Consider the following 12,373-nt stretch of genomic DNA (forward strand, 5'->3'; position numbering starts at 1 on the left):
GGAACGTAAACAACATTTCCGTGCGCTGCTCTGGTTCGCCAGAAGCGGCTTAGTCATGCTGGCCACATGACCCGGAAGCTCCCTTGGCCAATAAAGCGAGATGAGTGCCGCAACCCCAGAGTCGGTCACAACTGGACCCAATGGTCAGGGGTCCCTTTACCTTTACCTATTCCACATTTACTCTAAGGAGCTCAGGGTTTTGCACATTGTTCTCTGATCACATTTATCCTTAATGATAATCCTATGAGGCAGTTTAGGCTGGGAGGCGGGTACACCCAGTGAATTCAGCGAGTTTGTGAAGATTTGAATTCAGATTCTTCCAGTCTCCATTCAGTATTCTAACTGCTACATTACACTGCATTTATATCAGGAGTTCTCTCCTTCTCATGATAAGTGCGTGCCGCAAATGTCAGTAAGGAAGAAAAAACAGGTTGGAATTTACCTTAGTATGGCCTACTCAGTTTCAGAGGACCACAGAGTAAGATGGCACACACACACACACAAAACCCCTATTTTTAAAACCACAGTGTGGGGTAGTGGTTAGAGTGCTGGACTAGGATCTCTGAGGCTAGGATTCACAGCTCCACACAGCTATGCAGCCGACTTGGTGCCCTTATGCCAGCCACAGTCTCTCTGTCTAATCTACTTTATAGAGTTGTTTTGAGGATAAATGGAGAAGTGGGTTAGAACCAGCTTTTTGGAAGAAAGAGGGGGTATAAATTGAATAAATAAATAAATTCCTATGTTTTTCACTTGCTGAGGTGAGCACGCTTGGATTTCCTGCTTCGGAAAGCAAAGATTCTTGAGCCATGGAGCAGCTCTTCCTTCAAGGAAATTACCGGTATTTCTCTTATGGCAAAATTAGCCATTGGCCCATTTTTCCTCATGACCAGTTCCGCATGCTGAGAGTCCATAAAGAATTCAGCATCTTGCTCTTCGAAACACACAACATACAACAAAAGCCACGTTTATAGTGCCACGATAATTCAAACAACTGCTGACCACTTTGTGGTAAAGTAACCACATGAATAGGGACGCGGGTGGCGCTGTGGGTAAAAGCCTTAGCGCCTAGGGCTTGGCGATCGAAAGGTCGGCGGTTCGAATCCCCGCGGCGGGGTGTGCTCCCGCTGCTCGGTCCCAGCGCCTGCCAACCTAGCAGTTCGAAAGCACCCCCGGGTGCAAGTAGATAAATAGGGACCGCTTACCAGCGGGAAGGTAAACGGCATTTCCGTGTGCGGCTCTGGCTCGCCAGATGCAGCTTGTCACGCTGGCCACTTGACCCGGAAGTGTCTGCGGACAGCGCTGGCCCCCGGCCTCTTGAGTGAGATGGGCGCACAACCCCAGAGTCTGTCAAGACTGGCCCGTACGGGCAGGGGTACCTTTACCTTTAACCACATGAATACTACACTATTTTGATTACACTTCAAAAAATATATATGCCATACTTCCTCCCAGTTACTCAGGGTTATTCATCCTCTTATTTTATCCACACAACAACCCTGTGAGAGGGGTTCCATGTAACTTCACCACAGTTCTGATCAGCGAGAGGAGAGGAGCAATGAGAACAGGAATCACTATGGCATTAATTTTCCTATAAGGGGAGGGTGGCGGCAGAAATCTTATTTCTGCTTAATTTGTCAAAACTGTGTGGCACAGATACAATGTCACTTCTGTTTAATGAGATCGACTGGTACAGAAATTTCTGTAGTGCTAGTCTGTTGTTTCCCCCTATTCCATAAAAATACTTTCAACAGTAACACAATTGTTTTCATAAAAAATGCAAGAAGGGCTGATAGTGAACTTATCATTTTGGGCTATTTAGAGAATCTGAAAAACAGTAATACTTTGTTGCCTTGAAACGAGTCGCTGGTTGCGAAAGCTGGTTGCCTTCTCAATGCATTGTATGCTTAAGGTTAGATGGTATTTCTGGCAAGAAATTGTTTTAAAAAATAAAAATGGGCAAATAGCAACTCTCCCTATACCCTGCTTCTGTCCTGGAACACATTGTTCCCTGCTGATGCTATTTGTGAAGAAATATGTAGCTGATGGCAAGCTCAGGATACAAAAATGCAATTAAAATCACATCTAATCTGATCCTGAAGAACAGTATTTTGGCTTCTTCCTTTCCCCAAACCCTGTGAATTCATGTCAGCCTTTACACAGCTCAATCTGCCTGGGATGGTTTACACCAGAAATATATATTGCCTCTGTAGTGATCTACTTATTCGCAAATGACCTGCATGAACAGGCATTATGAGACGAGCAGCAGCAGCAAGCACACAGACAGGCTGCATTAATCTCAAGGCAACATCAACCGAGAACCTAAACCAACATTTAATTGAGTAAATTCCAGACAGATTACACTGGGCAACAATTTTTTACTTTTTGAATGTTTTCTAGATTTCTACAACTGATTTAGAGTATTTTTGCACTGCTGAATCAGGAAATGGAATCCGTTTCTCTCCATCAGGTCAGGTTTTTGTGCTATGTTGATTTGAAAAAAAAATCAGATCTTGTGACAAAATCGATTACATTTTTGGCCGAAGTATTGGGAAATTTTGGAACAAGAAGGAGATAGACTGAAACTGCAGAGTTTTGAGAAACTAAAAAACAAAGTGCAAGACTGGCTTCATTATTATCAGATAATGGAGGCTTACAATTTGGATAAGAAAGTTGGCTTCCAGGTGGAAAAATCTAAATTGGAAACAGAACTGTTAGAACCCAAAACTAAGATTTTGTCAAAAATGTATAACTTGCTGCTGAAATGGAACACTCAGGATGAGACTGTCAAATCAGCTATGATTAAATGGGCACAAGATGTTGGACATAACATTATGTTTGCTGACTGGGAACAGTTGTGGACCACTGGGATGAAATTTACGGCATGTAATGCCTTAAGAGAAAATATTATGAAAATGATATACAGGTGGTACATGACCCCAGTCAAGCTTGCAAAAATTTACCATTTGCCCGATAATAAATGTTGGAAATGTAAAGAAAATGAAGGTACATTTTTTCACCTTTGGTGGACGTGCCCTAAGATTAAGGCTTTCTGGGAAATGATCTATAACGAATTGAAAAAGGTATTTAAATATACCTTCCTGAAGAAACCAGAGTCCTTTCTCTTGGGTATGGTCGGCCAGTTGGTGTCAAAAAAGGATAGAACTTTCTTTATGTATGCTACAACAGCAGCAAGAATACTTATTGCAAAGTACTGGAAGATGCAAGATTTACCCACTCTGGAAGAATGGCAGATGAAGATGATTGACTGCATGGGATTGGCAGAAATGACTGGCAGAATCCGTGACCAGGGAGAAGAGTCGGCGGAAGAAGATTGGAAGAAATTCAAGGACTATTTACAGAAATATTGTAAAATTAATGAATGTTGAATGATGTCGGATAGAAATTAAGGAATTTTTTAGCTGTAATGCTTTGAGATAAAGATTTGCTGAATAAATAATTTGAATTGGACTACAAGAAGGGGAGGTATGAGGAGGTCAGGGAAATATGTCATTGAAAACTAAGTATTGTGAACTATATGTGTTTTTAAACTTTTTTGCTTTTTGTTTGTATAAAAATTGGAAATTTTAATAAATATCTTTAAAAGCAAAACAAAATCGATTACATTTTTGTGGCATTATCAGCTGATTTTTGTCAACACATATCATCCTAAATATGTTTTTAAGAGAAAAAAATGTTTTTCCAGCAACATATATTGATTACCTGATAGAAACATCGATTACTGTAAACTGAATGGTGGGCATTGATAAAGGTAAGTACACGTAAATTGCATGTTGCTTCACCATTTTTCAAACTTCAGGGCTTGAACTTCCGTTTCTTGGAACTCCAGGAATGCTCAGCGGCAGGGAGGTCTCTCTTCAGAGTCCAACAGTAGTCAGCCATCATGACTGCATCCCAGCGACCCTGATACCTGGTCTCCATCTCTTTCATGTCCTGATGGAATCTCTCCCCCTGCTCATCACTCATTGAACCCAGGTTCTCAGGAAACCGGTTCATATGTGAAAATAGGTAGTGCATCTTGACGCTCATGTTGCAGCCCAGGTTTCTGAAAGCTGTCAGCATGTTGTTGACAACTTCTGCGTAGTTTCTGGCCTTATTGTTGCCAAGAAAGTTCTTCACTACCAGAACAAATGCCTTCCACGCTTCCAGTTCCACTTCGTTCATTGAGTTTCCAAACTCTGGATCTCTGATGAGCTGACGGATCTGAGGACTGTCAAAGATGCCAGCTTTCAACTTCTCCATGGTCAATCCTGGAAAAGCCTGGCATAAGTAAGTGAAGCAGTTACCATCCTTGTCCAGAGCCTTGGTGAACTGCTTGATTAAGCTGAGCTTGATGTGCAGCGGTGGGAAGAGTATTCTGTCTCTGTCTACCAGAGGGTCGTTGATGACGTTCCATTCTTTGCAAGGCACCAATTCCTCCTGCACAGGCCAGTCCTTCTTCGTGTAATGCTGAGCCAGGGGTATAGAGGCAAACTGGTTGCCGTTGTGTAGCAGAACACATTTCAGTGATCGCTTGCTGCTGTCAATGAACAGTCTCCAATCTTTGGGTTCATACTGTGGCACTCCAAGCTTGAGCAGAAGCTGCGCAATATCTGCACAGTACACCAAGTCCTTCTCTTCCGAGAAAAAACGGAGGTACTCTTGATGCCTGTTGCGGAAGAAGCTGATGCGAGCACTGTCAGAGAGGAGGTTTTTTCCCTTCAATCTGGATGCCAACAGTTCGGCAGAGTCCTTTGACAAGCTGAGGTCGCGAACTAGATGATTCAACTCCTTTTGGGAAAATGGATGTGGAGCATCATCTTCAAGAACCACTTCTTCTTCATGTCCTTCAACACTGGAGGCATCATCGTCACTAATGTCAGGAGGTTCTCAGAAGATAGGCACTGGAATTTCATCACAGTGAGCTACAGGACAACGTGCTGATTGAAGATCAGGATACTTGAGGCTGCTCCGGTTCTGTCTGTTGATCCCAGTCACATCAACAGCGCAGAAGTAGCAGTCAGTGACATGGTTTGTCGGCTCCCTCCAAACCATGGGAATTCCAAAGTTCAGACTCCTCTTGCCATTGGTCCACCCACGTAGAGTTTCGGTGCATGCCTTGCACACCATGTGTGGCGCCCAAGCTTTATCCTGCTCACCAAGTTTAATACCAAAATAAGCATGGTAAGCACGCCTTATGAAATGCCGCACCAATTTATGGAAGATTTTGAGGTTTTATGACTTCAAACTGATCCCTTTTTGACATAATCACCCAGAACTATCAGACCTGAATACTTCTTGTCATTAAAATAATCATTTCCAATCAAAACAATTATTCGACATGGCATTTTACCCCCACCAACTTCTTCTAAAATGCTCCACACAAGCGTACATGCGAACAAAAACGTAAAAAAATGACATGTGGCCATAGCTCAAAAACTTGACCTGATTGAGCAAAACCAATGTGATTTTTGGATTCAGCGCATCAGATTTGTCCTAAATCAACTGAAAAAATGCAGACAACAAATTTGTTGTTTACCAGTGTTATCTGAGGGTGCTTCCAGACCAGGGTGGTGGCGGTTACATGTGGAATCAGTGCTGCTGATTGCGGCGTGTGGATGACTCCATAAAAGAGCCCAGTCATGCAGCTATTTTCTGAGTCTTGATCAGTCTGTTTTGTCTTCTTGTCTGTTGTCCTCTTGTCTTCTTGTCTTCTTGTCTGTTGTCTTCTTGTCTTCTTGTCTTCTTGTCTTCTTGTCTTCTTGTCTTCTTGTCTTCTTGTCTGTTGTCTTGTCCTATCTCTTGCTGCCATGCTGCTCTCCTGCAGCCATTTTGTATTCTCTTAATGTAATTTTTGCTGTCTGCTGGCTCTTAGCCGGCAGCACATGAGTTCGGTCTCCATAGGAGATAAACTCAGTTTCTTTGTGTAACTACCAAGTAAAGTCTGCCTCTCAGGGATCATATCGTGAACTGAAATAAAGTGAGTAAACTTTTTGTTTCTTTACTCAGAAAGACTTCTGTGTCTTTATTCTTTTAAGAAGGATTAAAGGGGACACCAGGAAATAATCTTAAATAAGAGATTCAAACGAATCTGCAAACTAGCTTCCAGCTAGTTTTTGCTTTGCTACATCACTTCACTAGCGTGAGTGAAGGAAGGATAATACTTATTCAATATATCCTTTCCTACGGTCCTTAACATTCCCACACATTTGAGGGATTGCCCAGAGACTGAAATTGCAATAAACACACCAGCAGCTACAAGAGCCTTTTACAAACTGTGCCTGGTTTCACAGCTATGGCCATTCCAGACCCTCCAAGTGTCCCTATTTTCCAGGGGCAGTCTTGGATTTACAGAAACTGTCCTGGTTTCTGATTTGATCCCAGAATGCCCCGCTTTTCCTTAAAGGTAAAGGGACCCATGACTGTTAAGTCCAGTCATGGACGACTCTGGGGTTGCGGTGTTCATCTCGCTTTACTGGCCGAGGGAGCCGGCGTTTTGTCCGCAGACAGCTTCCAGGTCACATGGCCAGCATGACTAAGCCGCTTCTGGTGAAACCAGAGCACTGCACAGAAACACTGTTTACCTTCCCGCCAGAGTGGTACCTATTTATCTACTTGCACTTTGACGTGCTTTTGAACTGCTAGGTTGGCAGGAGCTGGGACCGAGCAACAGGAGCTCACCCCGTTGTGGGAATTCGAACCGCTGACCTTCTGATTGGCAAGCCCTAGGCTCTGTTATTTAGACCACAGTGCCACCCGCTATTTTCATTGGAGAAATGTTGGAGCGGATGTCTCTGTTTTCATCAGAGAAATGTTGGACGGCATGCATTACTTGCCGCAGTAGTTCATGCGCTGGTTACTTCAAGGCCAGATTACTGCAATGCGCTCTATGTGGGGCTTCCGTCACGCTTGATCCAGAAGCTGCAGTTAGTGGGGAAATGCTGGAGCACAACTGCTGATAGGAATGAGGATTTGTCAGCATATAACACTGAGAACACCTGTGCTCAGAGATCTTCGTTGGTTGCCAGTTTGCTACTGGGCTAAGTTCAAGGTGTTACTATTTGAGACCAGTTTACCTATGAGATCACCTTACTCCATAGATGCCTGTTTGCCTGCTTCAGTCAGTGGAATTACAGGTGCCACATCATACCAGTTCTGCATTTGTAGGAACTCAATCGTTTAGTGTGAATTTCAAAGAGCGATTGTCTTTCCATTCATATCTTGGTTTAAAAATGCAAACAAAAATTAAATTTCTTCCCCATCCATAGGTGGAAGAGATAGCAGCCTTAATAGATTAATAATCTTCCGAGTGCTGTGCAGGTTTCAAGTTACACCTAGGGATGCTGGAGTGAAGGAACACCTGGGGATAAAGAAACACAATATTTTCCCACAACGTAAGCAGTTCTTCAGACCTGTCTCCAGGCTTAAGCAAAACACACATGCTCTTTGTGGTACAGAAGAGCATGATGAAACATTAATGGAAAGCATGCTTGTTTTTCCTAACAAGTAAACATTGGTTCCATTAAAGAGATAACCTATTCTCTCTCTCTGCCATCCTGATTCGAAACACATTTAGTTGACTGCTGCTGCTGCTGCTGCATCCCCTTTCACTTGAATGGCCGGACAAGTAACTTGTCATGAACCCACTAGAGGGCAATATTGTTTTATGTTACTAGTTCCAAGCAGGCAACTTCCACCCACCGGCCTCTCGCTCCCTTTCTTCTGTGGCCTTGTTCTTGCAGCTATAGAGGAGACGATGAACATGCGAGGGCTTATACAACAAAAGCTTCCCCCAGCCACCCGCATGCAAAAACAGTTTCCAAAATATAGAAAAGGAGCAGTTCTGGGGGAACAATAAGCTAGATCTCCCTGAGAGTTCGTTCTCCATATGGTGGGAATTTGCTTGAGTGCAGAACTACGTCAAAAGTGGTGCAGTCCACATACCATCCAACATTTCTCCAATGAAAATAGGGACATCCTATTCTATTATTATTATTATTATTATTATTATTATTATTATTATTATTATTATTATTATTATTCTACCCTACTTGACTGGGTTTCCCCAGCCACTCTGGGTGGCTTCCAACACATATAAAAACATAATAAAACATTAAACATTTAAAAAACCCTTCCCTATACAAGGCTGCCTTCAGATGCCTTCTAAAGGTTGTAAAGTTACTTATCTCCTTGGCTCAGGGGGTCACATAACTCCAAACCTTTCAACCTTTCTCTGATGAAAATAGGGACATCCTAAGAAAAAGTGGGACATTCCAGGATCATATCTGTAACTGGGATGACGTCTGTAAATCCGGTACTGTCCCTGGAAAATAGGGACACTTGGAGGGTCTGAGTCCAGACAGGTGAAACTGAGGAGAAGAATGCTGAGCCTAGTATGTTTACAATGCAATTCTATGCATGCATGCATACTCAGAAGTAAGTCTATTGAGCTCAGGCAAGAAATTGGGTGTAGGATTGCTGTACTTGTAAACACTCTCTCTCTCTGTGTGTGTGTGTGACGCTCACACACACAAAGCAGGAAGCACACTGCAATGCTAAGCCTGGGAGTTCATTGTGCAGGCTTCAGCTGGGGCACCATTGCTGTCTGCAGAGGCACAACATATGCAGGACAAAACACATGCACAACAGAACATTGGTGGCCGAAAAAAGTCTTCAGCAGGTACCTACGGGACATATACTAAATGGAAACAAAGCCGTATGCCACCCTGAAACTTCTGCAGTCACGAACAGTATTCAAAGTGTGATTGTGTATAAATGGCTTGATAGCATCATGAACACAAACTGTCATGAATGCATATTAAAAATAATGTATGAAGGGGACTTGACAGTACCCTAGTTTTATGCTGGTCTGGAGTCATTGATGTGCCCCACTCTGCTAGGGACAAGATACATGTGAAATCAGACTTGCGCACACATTGCTGGATGGGAAGACACACGCACAGCACAATTCTCCTGCCTGTTCCAATAGCGAGGATCTATTTATTTATTTTTAGAAGCTCAAATGCTGCCAGTCTGCTCAGGAAAGGGACTGGAGGAGGGGGCGACTTTAGTCCAATAGCCTTCCCCTCCCCCTCCTGCCAGTTGATTGGTGGGGTTTCAGCTTTCTTTAGCAAGGTACCTGCACACCCCTACAATTGCTCTGCGCTTTCTCTGTTGGATTACAACCATGAAGTCCCCCCCCCCCCGCTTGCTTCTCACATTACAATAGTCAATCAGCGATGGATTTGTTGCCTAAGCTTTGGTTGACAATGTTGTGATCCTTCAGTTTAAAAAAGGGGGAGGGGAAATACCAAAGAGCTATCGAATGGCAATGAGCTGTGGATAATTCTCGCTGGAGTTGCATTTCATCCTATGACCTATTAAAAAATAATCCACCTACTTACTTTGGACCTGGCTTCCTCTGTGGTTGTTGTTTTAAAAAACAGGCAACCTCCCATTGCATGCGCATTACGTACTGTAATTTGTTAGGACTTAACTTTTAAGATGGGATAATATTTTTACATTTTATCATGATGGCCTTGAGGGAAAGGTTACAACTCATTCTCTCTCTCTCTCTCTCTCTCTCTCTCTCTCTCCCTTTCATATTTATCCTGACATATATGATTAAACATAGAATCAGAGCAGCAGATTCTTATATTATTTCCAAGCTGTCCCTCCAAAAGACCTTTTTTATTGTGCGTTCCTGGGAATGTGTGCTAATGATGGTATCAGGGCAGAAATCCCACTTTCAATACTATTGACACCTGCAGAGGTTTCATGGTAAACATCCTCCTTCATTTCCAATCCATGCAAGTCCTGTAGCTTCCTGCTGAAGCTCCCTGCTGAATCCCAATAACTTTTCAGGGTTTTCTTTGTCCTGTTTGGTTGTACTATAGCACAAGAGTTCAGCGGCATAGCGTGGGTTGTCAGCACCCGGGGCAAGGCATGTAATTTGCGTCCGCTAACCCGGGGCAAGGCAAGTAATTTGCGCCCCCTAACCCCTAACTTGCCGCCGCTGCCAGCTTCTTCTTGCTGCTGCCTGGGCTGGGGTATTTACGGTAAGGTAGCCATGGCGGCGGCAGCTAGTCCGTGTAAGGTGATCTGAGGCGAGTTGCCGCTGGTGCTGCCACCCAAATGACGCCGCTTGCCCGGAGGAGGAGGGCAGAGAGGCGAGGAAAATGCAAAATGGCCCAGCAGCTGCAGCGGCAGCAGCAGCGGCGGGGCTGTGAGGAGGGGCTGCCTGGTGCGCCCTCCGCGGCCCTGACGCATGGGGACCGCGGCGAGCGCTGAGAGCCGTTGCCTGCCGGACGCCTTCAGCCCGGACGCGCACACAGCTCGTCGGTTCCGCGAGACATGGGGCTCTGCTACAGCCTGCGCCCAAGGCTCTTCGGCGTCTCCGGAGGCGGCGAGCGCCCCCCCCCCCCGATGTTGCACCCGGTGCGGCCGGCCTCCCCTGCACCCCCCACGCTACGCCACTGCAAGAGTTTGCCCCCTCCGACAGCAACAATGCAGTAACACTGGGGCAAAAACATAACAACTAAATAAAGCAGAACGATTTGTGGCCAGTCCAGTATTGATCCACCGCTAATTCATTATTGTGGTGTCAATGACGTGCTGCAGAATACAGCTGCACAAAAACACCACCCACCCACCCAAGCAAGTGAGTGATTGCTTCTATTAATTCACCCTATAATGGCACCACAATACCCACCCAAATGCAAAGTAGGATCTACAGACATTCTTCAGATGAGAAGGAAGAAAAGCTGGGCTTGAGCAACCTCAGGTGGTTGCCATTTAGGCAGAAGCCAAGGACCCACTTGGCTTAATGCTCAGCAAGGCACCCAGATACAGCAATGCTGGCATACCGCATTTTGAAGTCAGTGGAATAATATAGACAGATTTAGCTTTGATGAGGCCCTAAGCTGCTGAAGGTAATGGGGCCCTTTATATGTCCAGCTGTCCTTCGTCAACAACAAATTGTCACTGCTTTTTGTGTTGAATATATGCTATGTGGTAATTTATGGACCTAACAGGTATCTAAAGCCATTTGCCCATATTGCCAGGCAACCAGTCCATGCAGAATGTAGGCACCCTATATATAGAAACGAGCAAACCAGTAATATTTTAGGGAGCAGGCAAGGCCCATTACTTACATCATAGGAGCCTACGCAACACAAAACACTGTTGCCGTATGTAGGTTTTAATTTATTTGTTTTTTTTATCTTATATTTTGGAAATGTACATCCAGTTTTTTTTCCCTTTAAATTTTTTGGGGGGACCCCAAGCGAGTTGGGGCCCTAAGCTATAGCTATAAATCCGGCACCGAATATAGATTGACATGTAAACCAGGGGGGTGATTACCCAACTGCACCACTGGTTCTCATAGGGGAAATGCGCTCCACAAGTTGAGCAACCCCACCCAACCAGCAAAGTTTGCATGACATGCCACAATCACAACATGTATTCTGATACACACACACACACACACACACACACACACTGAGCCAGTGAGGCAAACCCTGTCATGCAAGCAGAAGTCATTGCACAGGGCTTCCACTGATGGGACTCATTAGCTGAATCTCACCCATGGAAAGAACTCGCAAGCCCTACGAGTGAGATGGGCAGCCCTTGCTATGGGGAGGCCATGTTCGGTGACAGCTCCAGGAGTCCAGTGCATCCCCATGGCTCAAACAGTGCATGATACTGTCCCGCTCTCATCTCCCTGTCTCTCCCTCTCCGTCTCTCTCAGTCATTCTTCCAGCAAGCTATCGCAAATCACGTGCTGGCTGTGGAATCATCGCCTAGACTGAAGCAGTTTTGAAACCCGACGGAGAGAGGACTGGTGCAGAGTGCGGAATGCGGATCATGTGCCTGCCATATGGAGATGCTGCGTGAGCGCTGCCAGGTCGACATGATTATTCCCCATTAAAAGAATATTATTCAACATTTTACTGACATCCTCCGTGGTTGCCTCAAAACAGTTAGCTCGCAACCCAGATGCGGGTGGACGGCACCGTTTACGGAGTGAAGCAATTCTGGGAAGCAAGGTGATTATCATCAGGCCTGAAGGCCACCCTGCTTGTGTCAGGGGATTGGCTTTCTGTAACGGGAGAGAAAGACAAATTGGCATCTGCTGTGTGTTGCTGAGGTGGCTCAGGCTAGTTTGCTGCCCGAGACACAGTGTAATTTATGGGACCCCCAGCATCTCGTCTTATGCAGTGCGTGTGTGCTTTGGGGAGTGCTACCTCAGGAGTTTCTTTTCTCTGATCCAGGCAGAAGTACAGTCAGGTAGCTTCAGATTCTGGCCTTACTGCTCTTCCAGGAGCCCCCCGCTTTAGGCAGCAATATGTACAGTGGTACCTCTGGTTATGAA

This window comes from Podarcis raffonei, chromosome 11, assembly GCF_027172205.1.
Source record: "Podarcis raffonei isolate rPodRaf1 chromosome 11, rPodRaf1.pri, whole genome shotgun sequence".
Classification (NCBI taxonomy): Eukaryota; Metazoa; Chordata; class Lepidosauria; order Squamata; family Lacertidae; genus Podarcis; species Podarcis raffonei.